Consider the following 10,319-nt stretch of genomic DNA (forward strand, 5'->3'; position numbering starts at 1 on the left):
ACTCAGAAATTCTTTCATATATACATGCAAATTTATCATGCATGAAAGTGACCTCACAAGTCAGATTAATGAGAAAATCATAATTATTTTCTAAATAATGCTGGGATACTTGACTCCCTTATGGGCCCCTTTGCTAAGAAGGGTAGTCTGGTAGAATGATAAAACACCTTATTTAATGAACAGCACCAGTTCTGCAGCAGTGCCTGAAGGAGCCCTGTTTGCTACCCAAAGTAGTATATTCTCTGAAACATCACCCAATATACTGCTGCACAATTTTTGAACCATGTAATCTTGCAAATCAATAAATTAAAAAATGTGAGACAAAAAGAAAAAAATGATATTAATATAACATTGCCAAAGAATGGGGAAGAATGTCCAATTAATTTATATAAAATGTTCTCCTACTAATAATCAAAATGTAAAAGTATTCAATATATAATTTTTGTCATTTTTCTTGGCTAAAACTTAAATATTTTAAACAGTACATGTCATGGAGAAATCATCATTACATGTCATGGAGAAATCATCACTAATTATATGATGATTTCTCCGTGACATGTACAGCTCTTAAAATTTAAAAAAAAATCTAATTTGTCTGTTGATTTTGCTAGAATACTTTTACATTTAAAAATGGATGTTTGAATTACAAATCAGCCAATGCTCACAATTTAAGTGTACAGTTTGGTAAATTTGACATACATTCAAATGACACCATTCCCAATCAAGTTATAGATTACTGTTCTAAACCATGAAGGTTGCCTCCTCTCCCTTTGTGGTTATTCCTACCCAGCCTGGGCACCAGAAAAAAAAAACTCTTGTTGTAAGATTATATTTGTTTAAAAAATTATGCACTATTCAGTTGTCACTACCATCCAAACTAATCTGTAAAGTCATCTGTAAAGCAACTGTAAAGCAGCTGATCAAGTAGAAAATCCTCATTGACTTTGTAACAAACAACAAAAACCATCAGCTACACTGATCAACATTAATTAGATGAAATTAACCAACATATAGAAATATATTTAAAGGATTAGAAATTGATAGATACAGATGAGACACAAAGCAGATCCTACATGTGCGTTATTTTTTACTTTTTGGTACCGCGAATTGAACTCAGGGGCACTCAACCCCTAAGTCTCATCCCCAGTCCTATTTCATATTTTATTTAGGGATGGAGTCTCAGTGAGTTGTGTAACAGCTTGCTTTTGATGAGGCTGGCTTTGGCTTCTGCCTCAGCCTCCCGAGCTGCTGGGATCACAGGCCTATGTCATAGCTCCAGGCCTACATGTACACTATTATCATCCTTAAAAAACAAAGTCAAGGCCAGGCCTGGTGGTGCACACCTGTAATCCCAGCGGCTCAGGAGGCTGAAGCAGGAGGATTGTGAGTTCAAAGCCAGCCTCAGAAAGGCAAAGCACTAAGCAACTCAGTAAAACCCTGTCTCTAAATAAAATATGACTGGGGATGTGGTTCAGGGGTTGAGTGCCCCTGAGTTCAATCTCTGGTACAAAAGAAAAAAAAATCAATATTTAAAACTATTGAAGGAGCACCCACCCACTGAAATAAAAGCAAACCTGTGTCTCTTTTATTATTCTTTCATTTTATTCATGTTTGTGACCATTCAAATACTAATGAACTTTGACCAAAGGAGTCAAGTTAAAAGCATGTTCCAGTCAAACCATTTCATACATACATGTTGGCACCATTTTATACATGTATATTGGCACCAGAAATTGAACCCAGGAGTGCTTAACAACTGAGCCACGTTCCCAGCCCTTTTAATATTTTATTTAGAAACAGGTCTTGCTGAGTTTCTTAGGGCCTTGCTAAGTTACTGAGTTTGTCTTTGAACTTGTGACCCTTTTGCCTCAGCTTCCAGAGCCACTGAGATTACAGGCATGTGCCACCAAGCCCAGCACAAAACATTATATTTTAACATAAGAAAAATTATGTATCACTGTGAGCAAAAATTCTGATCACTAGCAATAAAGAAAATGTTATTTCTTGTCATGAGGGTGTCAAGATCTTCAAGAAATTCAAGGAAGAAAAGTTCAACAAGGAATTGACTACATGTACATACTGTTCTCAGATACCAAAGATACAGGAAAAAAACTTTTAAACATGCTAACACTCCAGGAATATTAAAATTTCTAGATTTTCTTTCTGAATTCCCTAGATTAAATGTTGCATTCAGAGAGATGTGTGCTGAATCATTCCATGAAAAAACAAATGTGTGGTAGATTCATTTTTGAAGGAATATATATAATTGAATAAATAGACCTACCTGTAGATGCAAGACTCAAATAAGCGGGAATAAGAGTGAAAGCATAGAACCTAAGGGTTATGCTCTTAACAAAGTAATACATTGAAACAAGGCAAGTGAGGAGAGAAGTGACAAGGTAAGCAAAACTTTCTTATTGCTGCATAAATAATCAATTGGATTCAGTGGATGTCACTTAAAACAGATGAATAAATATCAAATGCATAAAAAAGAAATACAGAAGACAGAAATATGATTTGCTGTCAAAACAGAGCATGATTCTATGCATTACATAGACATTACATGCCTATAACAAAATAACTCAGAAAGGCTAAAAAATAAAGAAGGGGACAATTTACCAATTATAGGCAACCTAAGAAAAGAACAAGTTGTGTTCTTAATATTTGGCAATTTATAATTCACGCTAGGAGCATTGAGTGAACAACAAAACATACTTTCAATGCAGAGAGTTACAATTCACAATTAAGTTGATATCTCTGCATCCCCACAATATAGATGCAACCCTCATAAGAAAGATATCATACAAAATGTAAAAAATTAATGGGCAATACCAATACACCACTGTTCAAGCAGATCTGGAGGAAAAATATAACAAAGGATTAAGGAAATCTGAAGAGCAAAATCAGTAAAGCAAAACTTTTAGGTATGTATTTAACTTTGTATTTTTTTTCTTAAAGAGTATATACTTTGTTTTCAAAGGACACAAAACATTTGTTATTGTGGACTATTAACTCACAACAAAACTTTCAACCACATCACAAAGTAAAAAGGATACAAACAAACTCCCTAATCTTAATATAATAGATTAATACGGAGTAATAATATAAGAAGGTTCTGCCACTTAGAGAATTGTAGAATATATGTTGGGTCAAAGGGGTAATGATAAGTAAAATAAATTGAGTTGTAGAAAACAATGTCAATTATATTCCATTGATTTATCAGATACAGCTAAGATTAAAGGAACGATTAGAATAAAGTTTATATCTTAATTTTATGTAAGAAAAATATTTACTAAATTTTTCAAAATATAAATCATCTCAATGCCATCTCAACTGTTTCTGACATATAATAATTCATTTTAATAAAAATTATAAATCAAATGTTCAACACACATAATGTCAAAATTATTTTGCTATTAAAATACAAAAATTCAAAGGATTTGAGAAAGTATCACTGAATAAGAAACCTGAAAGTCTAAATTTAAATATGATGAAATATCATGAGTAGTAAATATATAGGTAGATAGATAGATAGATATGGCTGGCAGTTTAGTTCAGTGATAGAGCGCTTCTGAGTTTAATCCCCAATTCCCCCCCAAAATGGGGAAATATGTCATCAAAATAAGCAAAAATTAGACAATATTAAGTAGAACATTTATTTGCAACAAAAGCACAATCTGAAATATTTGAAAGCAAATAAGAAATTGAAAATTACTGAAAACATTGTCATAAATGCTAATAAAATATATTACAAACTGATGGAGAAGATAACTAAAGCTCTAAAACTAAAACTCTATGCAAGCACATAGCTTATAAATTATGATCACAGTAACCACAATGCACCCAAAATAAAACTTATTTCACTTATTTTAATATCAAACCAAGATCATGTACACTCATCAGATTAGCAGTAGTGATCTGTATTAAATAAAGAACAACAAAAATATTAACAAACAAGACTGTAAATTATTTTGAAATTTTGCACAAAGAAGTTCAGCGAGCTATATGTAGAGACACACACCCATAATCTTAGCTGCTTGGGATGCTGAGACAGGAGGATCACAAATTTGAGGCTGTCTGGACAATTTAGCAAGAATCTGTCTCAAAAAAAATATAGATAGATATAGATAGATAGATAGATAGATAGATAGATAGATAGAGATAGATAGATAGATAGATAGATAGATAGATAGATAGATAGATAGACAGACAGACATGGCTGGCAGTTTAGTTCAGTGATAGAGCACTTCTGGGTTCAATCCCCATCCCCCCCAAAAATGGTGGAATATATCATCAAAATATATTTTGTTCCTTGAGTATATTCATCAAACTTATCCCAATAATTTCACTTTATAAAATTACCCCACTATAACAAATTTACACACAAACATCTACTTACAGCAAGATAATCTGTAAGTCATAATACAAACTTAAAGTATTGGGTTTAAGAAAGACACACACACACTAAATGAAGACTATGGAACCAGAGGCAGGTAACTTGCATTTGGGTCCTGGTTCTTTTGTTGGGTGACTGTGTGACCTTGCAACACAGTTATAACCTCTCTTATATAATTTTCCCATCTGGAAGGCGGGCTTTCATGAGCACTGAATGCATGAGCACTGGTAAACAGTGCAGACAGCAGCACCAGCTCTGCAGGAGCCACGCTGCTGGTGATAAGACTTTCTATACCACTCTTTCTCTTGCAGGTCTCTTCTATAGAGACAAATCCTTCATCCCAAGACAGTGATGGCTAAGCTTTATGATCATCCCATCATGGGGTCAGTGAATCAACTTAATGACCAACATTAACAGTTTAAAATCTAAACAGAGAGGTAGGAAAGGAAGCCGCAGAGGAGGTCAGAGGAAGTACCTCTGACCTGACTAGTCTCTATTTAAAGAGAATCTTTCTTTCCCTCCTCTGGCTCCCTGGCTCCCATCAGTGGTGTTTTTGTCATGAGTGATTCTTCTCTAGAGACAGAACTGTAGAATGTGAAAAGAATCAGTGTTTCTGAAAAGAAGAATAAATAGTTCATGACACACTTTATTTTCAATATTGTTTGCCTTTCCTCCTCAATCGTCAGGGCTGATGAGAGTAAATTAGAAGAGAAAAATTAAGGCAGGAAACGAACAATATTTAAAAACCTCTTCTTAGGTTGACCTGGGAAGGGCAATTGGAGATTATTTTCCAGAGTTATTTAGGCAGCAGGTACACAGAAGGAAGGGTATTGTGGGCAAGAACAGCTGAGAAGATGGCAGAGATAGAATAAATAGCAAAGTGGGTGTTGAAAAGTTTCAGGAGAAAAGTTGTTGAACCCCCATACAAAGAAAAGACCACCGACTCCAATTTTAAATCAAATTAAAGCAAGCTTCTATTTGTGTACACAAAGAGAGCTAATCAGTGGCCGTCTCCCCAATGCGGGCTAGAGACCAGCACCCCAGCTCTTCAAGAACGAGATTTTATAGCACAAAGGGTTGCAAAGGGGGGGGGTGTCTTGAGAATTTACAGATAACAGGTTTTTGACAAGCATAATACAAAGGCAGATAGTAGGTTAATGATCTAAATGGCTTAATATTTCAGGGTAGGAAGTAAATTCAGATCCAAATATCAGAATTTATGAGATGCGCTGAGGTTTCAGAGAGGTTTGTTATCTGGTCAGGGGGAGCCAGGATTTATGAGGTGCCACTAAGATTTTAGAGAAAAGCAAAGGCTTCTCTTCCAGCTGCCATATTGGATCCCTGTGTTTTGATGGATGGAACTTCATGTAGTTCACTGAGCCCTCAGTGAGCCATGTCATGACAGCAATGTCTCTGTCTAGAAGATCCTCCGATGGTTCAAATCATTTTCTCCCAAATCAGGTTCCTAAGAATTCTTTCAAGTTAACAAAGATTCATTGGGCACACATTAAGCTCTATCTACTCCATTTAGTGTTCAGAACACGTCAAGAAAGAAAACGGAAACTCTTGTCCTCATGAAGATATTGTTGAATATCTATAAAGCCCCCATTTTTACATTATTCTAGATAATATTGCAAATCTAATGATTTCTCGCGTAGGTGATAAAGTTACTTCCTGTGATTGGTGAAAATATAAAGATACATAATCTAAAGAAATCTCTAGGAAAAATACATAAATTCACATTTTTATCTCAGAATTTTCTTTGAGCAAATAATTTAATCTTCCTGGGTCTTAGTTTTCTGTCCTAAAATTTGAGGTATTATAAGGATTAAGGGACAAAGTAATTTAAAAATTTTATCCCAGAATAATACATGAGAGGCCCTAATTAAATATTTCCTTTTTTTCCTTTTTTTTTTCTTTTTTCACTGTAATATGGATAACAGGGAAGCTCCTGCAGCATCTCCAATCTTGTTTATTTTTCCCTAACCTGAACACCTCTTCCTGGGCACTGTCCTTCTATTCTTCCGGTAACCACCTTGCAATCCTTCACTCTCATGTGCTTGTGGGCCCCAGGTTTAAGAAGATCTCAAGAATTTCCAAATTGACCATAAGTTAAAGGTGTAGCTGGCCATCACCTTTGAGACAGCATCAATGCCCTACTCCATAAGTTTACTACCCAATCCCCTAGGGAGCCATTATCACATGGCTTCTGACACAAATTCCATCTCCCTGCAATTAGCTGTTGTGAACCCAGGGGAAAAGGACCTGACATCAAGTTTGCCAAGTGATAAAATATGGAGTAAATTGAGGGAATTAGTTGATTTCCTCTTTGGGACCCACTGGAGTGGTAACTTAGTCTCTAGTGAAACTCTGGGCACGGTCAACAGAAAAGTCCTGGTAATCCTCTCCCATGGCCTTCCTCCTCCTATGGTTCCTGATTTTTATCCTTTGGCTGGAGGCATGGTGTTCTGGCTTTTGTACTTCTGAATTCCATCCTGTATTTCAAGGGGGAGAAGTGGGTTTGAGAAAAGAGAGATCAATGGCCCATAGGCGCCTGTGAGATCCACAGTGAGTGCAGCAAAGAGCAAACCTGGGAGATGCAACATCACATTGGAACACTCAGCTCTGGGACCCAGAACCACTTTATTTATCTTTTAGTTTCAAAGGCAATATTGAGTGCCAGTTTCTCTTATGAACTGTGTTGTCAGGATTGAGGAAATTAAGAAATTTAACCCATCTTAAGAAATTTAACCTCTGATGGACAAGGAAAGAGAAAGCACTGACTGCAGAATAACCTGTGAGGGTTATAAGAGTGAGAAATGCACCCCGACATGATGAGAGCAAATGGAAAATAATTATGAATTACATTATTGAGGTTAATAACTTCTTAGAGGAAGTCGTGCTTGCATGAAGCTTTGAAGTCTGAATATTGTGCAAACAAAATATAAGAAAAAAAATTCAGGAGAATGTGTGTAAAGATTATGTGGCGGGGCTAGGGATGTGGCTCAAGCGGTAGCTTGCTCGCCTGGCATGCGTGCGGCCCGGGTGCGATCCTCAGCACCACATACAAACAAAGATGTTGTGTCCACCGAAAACTAAAAAATAAATATTAAAAAATTCTCTCTCTCTCTCTCTCTCTCTCTCTCTCTCTCTCTCTCTCGTCTCTCTCTCTTTAAAAAAAAAAAGATTATGTGGCATGAAACGATGTGCTATCATTTGCAATAGCAAGCACTTTGGTGGGAATTGTGATGATAAAAGTTAAAATTTACCTTCATATCTGATAGGAGCTATTGAAGAGTTTATAATCTGGGAAATTATCTGACAATACTTTCAGTTTAGAAAGATGATGATGGTAACATGAAACACTTAAATAGTGCTTAGTATATGAAGACACTGTTCTCAGTGCTCATCATGTTTTATCTAAGTCAGTCTTCATGACAACCTTAATGCCTCCTTGGTCTCAGTGAGAAGACTAGCTTGGGGATAAAGCAGCTGGTTCTTGCTGAAATGCAAAGGATACAGGATGATTCTGTAGAAAAGGAAAGTGTTTAAAGAAATTTTCACCCATAGAATCATCAGGAATTAATGGATAATTTAATCTGTGGTATAAGATTTAAAAAAAATAGTGAAGACAACTTTCACCTCTGTGGCTTGGCTGTGTGTGGATGGAGTTAACTTTCACCAAGATTGGGTATTAAGGTAGCAGAGGAAGCTCAAAGTTGGATGGGAAGGTCATTAATACGACTAGAATCTCTCTCACAGCAGAAATTACACAAGAACCTGGATTATAACAAGGTTAATATCCAAACAGGAGTAAAATCAAATTTATTGTAGTAAAAATTAAGAAAAAAGCAAGTATTTGCCCAACACACACGTAACAAAAGAAAATATAGATATATACGATTATAAAAAATTAAAAATCTTTCTACATAGTAAATTCATTAATTATCAAATGGAGAGAAAATCTATGAAACAGAAGATATATGTTAACCATATAGCCAATAAAATTTATTATTAAAAATATATAAAGACTCACTGGGCATGGTGGTACATGCCTGTAATCCCAGTGGCTCTGAAGGCTGAGATGGGAGGATGCTGGGTTCAAAGTCAACCTCAGCAAAAGCGAGGCACTAAGCAACTCAGTGAGACCCTGTCTCTAAATAAAAACACAAAATAGGGCTGGGGATGTGGCTCAGTGGTTGAGTGTCCCTGAGTTTAATCCCTAGTACCAAATATATGTATACACACACACACACACACACACACACACACACACACATATATATATATATATATATATATATATATAGTGTTCTAAATAAATCAATTGTGACAGTCACTATCAAGAATATCACTCTATACTGACTAAACTAAAAGTAATTGTCCTTTGGGGCTGGTGTTGTGACTCTGTGGTGGAGAGCTTGCCTGACATGTGTGAGGCCCTGGTTTGATCCTCAGCAACACATAAAAATAAATAAGTAAAATAAACATATTGTGTCCATCTACTACTAAAAAGCTGTTTAAAAAAGGGAAAAAAACACAATTGTCCTTGATGAAACCTTATTTTAGGTTTCATCCTATAAATTGGTAGTCCACCAAAGGTTTTGATTGTGTGGTTGTCATTCTCATTCACTTTTGTGTATCAATTCTTTTAAATATGAATTTGTCTTACATTTTCATTAGTAAGTAAATTTGCTTTTTCTTCAAATCTTTGTCAATCTGACTTTTTAAAATCAGCTTGTCTTGTTTTACAATTGAAGAAATCATGTTATTTCTGTTGAAATTATAGTCCCTTATGAATCTTGTAGGCAGAAGTGAAAATGAATGATACCGAGTCTTTCTAAGAAAAATCAATTCAAGTCTCTTTTGTGCATAACAGCATATTAATTATCCTTCCAATAGATCTTGCACAGCTTTCTAATGTTTTTTGTCTAAGTATTTGGTTTGTTGTTGCTATTACGAATGGATTCTTTCTTCCTTCACATCTTGTAGTAGTTGCTGTATGTGTAGCAGTAGTGATAATAATAGAAAAAATATACTGAATATTAACCATGGGCAAGTCAATTGTTATATTAAGGACCTAGAAGTATCCCCTAAAGAACTCAAGTATTAAACACAGCAACCATGTTCAGAGGTGAAACAGTTGGATTACAACAACTGGATTGATCCATTTGATGAATTAAAAATTTGAATGAACTATTGGTTGGTAACTGTAAGCAGGTGAGTCATGATGGGAGGAAGAAGGTCAGAGGGAGCATGACCTTGGGCTCTATAAGTCCTGGTCCCTTCCCCTCTCTCTGCTCCCCAGCTCCCATGTGCTGAGCAGCTTTCCTCCATCACATCCTTCCACCATAATATTTCTGCCTTGGAGTCGGCCAATGATGATCTGAACACTCTGAAATTGTGAACCAAAATAAATCTCTCCTCTAAAAGTTATTCTTTCAGGTATTTTTCATCAAAGCTCATTAACATAGCAATGTTGTGTTTTAGGTCAATCAACTCAATCTTCACAAATAAGGCATCAGTCAGGTATTATATGTAGAGAGGAGAATTCACTCTAGTAATTATATTACATAATTATTTACATATAATTATATAATCTTATGTAATTATATTACATTAAGGGATATATTCAAGATATTTCCATAATTTATAAAATTTCTAGGAAGGATAGAGACCTCTGTTTGGATGCTGCAGAGCTAGAAAAAAAAATGGAGTGAGGATAAAGGTCCAAATACACCACAGAAATATTCCAGTGGACACTACTCCCCAACTTGTGCCACTTAACACCTTGCTGCCCGGAACCCAACTCCAGAGCTTGATCAGGATACTCACTGTTTTCACAAGAACATAAATTCCCTACATGCCACTCCTACCCTGAATCGTCCATATGCACATGTAGGTTTGTCTCACATGAATTCAT

The sequence above is a fragment of the Marmota flaviventris genome, chromosome 10 (assembly GCF_047511675.1).
Source record: "Marmota flaviventris isolate mMarFla1 chromosome 10, mMarFla1.hap1, whole genome shotgun sequence".
Taxonomy (NCBI): domain Eukaryota; kingdom Metazoa; phylum Chordata; class Mammalia; order Rodentia; family Sciuridae; genus Marmota; species Marmota flaviventris.